Raw genomic sequence first — 1,488 nt, forward strand, 5'->3', positions numbered from 1 at the left:
GGTCGAAACGTTGGATAAATTTTTTAAAGAATAAATTTTGAGAGAAAAAAAGGATCAAATTTGTTTTTTATGAATAAACTAAACCACTCTCAAACAAGCAAATATAAAATAATTAATCTGATAAATAGTTTGTTTATATGGTAGTGATATTGTAGATAATCTGAAAATTAGAAGTTTTAAATATTTATGAATTTTTAAAAAATAGGGTTTTAACTTATAATTAATGACCTGGGCTGAATAGCCTGCAAAACAAATTTAAAATTTTGATGTGAGGTGAGAGTTTGTATTGAAGATGGCCGAAATGGCCGAAACGTTGGACTGTCGAAATAAAAAGTTGTATCCTTGTATAGTCTTAACTATACAAGAATACAATTTTTGATTTATTTAATACTATATATTTTTACGGTTGTTTAATTTCCTTGAAAAGTAGAAGGAAGTATATTGGTTAATTAAATGTCTAAGAAAACAAACACAGGAACCTTTCCAAGGTCTTACCCCTTTCGAGACGATCCCCACTTCTTGTACCGGCAGTCCTCCTCCTTGCTCCTCAGAGCAGTTTCCTCACAGTGCCTGCTTGGATTTCAGCAAGTGTTCCGGTAATGAAAAAGTACTAATCTGTTTATACATCAAATAGTTTACTAAAAAAATTGTTGTGTTACTTTTTGCGACTGTCTTGTGTTTTTACAAGTATCGATGATTCTGTATCGATGTATTCAAGTATCGATGATTCTGCCATTAATAATAATATTCCCATTAAGACAAGGATTGAATTAAAATATTGATATTTTTGAACTGAAATGTATTTTATATATAAATAAATATTAAGAAATTATTTTTCTCATTAGTTATTTCACAAATTTAAATTAGAAAAATGTTTTAAAAATAATTAATTTGAACTTAATAATTTATTTTTAAATTGTTCCTAATAAAATTATTAAGATTATTTTTATTTAAAAAGCTGGAGATAAGTGGTGCTATGTATATATTTGCATTTTGTGAAAAATAAACCTTTTGCATGACCCTAACGACTGAGATGTTTTCAAATTTCATCTCTAAAGTTTTATTATTTGTTTTTCTTATAATGACACCCAATAGTTTATTGTAGGCTTTAATCAGAATTGTATTTATATAAGAGAAGGATTGTAGTAATATATTGATATTCTTCAACTAACAGGTATTTGACACCATAAATGAATATTTGAAGAAGTTTGTCGGGGGGTGCGGTCAGCAAAGAACAAAATAAATAAACAAAACCATATTTATTTATTATGGTTTGTTGTATTTAATATGGTTTTGTTTATTTATGTTGTTCTTTGCTGACCGCACCCCCCGACAAACTTCTTCAAGCATTAATCTATGGTCAACTATCTACACCTGATTATAAATGAATATTATGGAATGATGTTTTCTCATTAGTTTTTTTCTTAAGTTAAAATTATCTATATAACTTTTTAAAACAATTTTGATCTCTTTTCTCTCAACTTTATT

The 1,488-nt window shown here is 27.2% G+C and overlaps 1 protein-coding gene across 1 annotated transcript in view; it reads left to right on the forward strand.

The window, feature by feature from the left end:
* The first annotated feature begins 530 nt into the window (after positions 1–530).
* The window catches only part of LOC106692931 (cytochrome P450 4c21), a 55,213-nt gene continuing 54,255 nt past the window's right edge, over positions 531–1,488 (forward strand). The window contains exon 1 of the mRNA XM_014439194.3: positions 531–596. The gene's annotated coding sequence lies outside the window, so the exon portion shown is untranslated. The remainder of the gene's footprint in view (positions 597–1,488) is intronic.

Source organism: Halyomorpha halys, unplaced genomic scaffold (assembly GCF_000696795.3).
Source record: "Halyomorpha halys isolate HHAL.00 unplaced genomic scaffold, Hhal_1.1 Scaffold78.1, whole genome shotgun sequence".
Taxonomy (NCBI): Eukaryota; Metazoa; Arthropoda; class Insecta; order Hemiptera; family Pentatomidae; genus Halyomorpha; species Halyomorpha halys.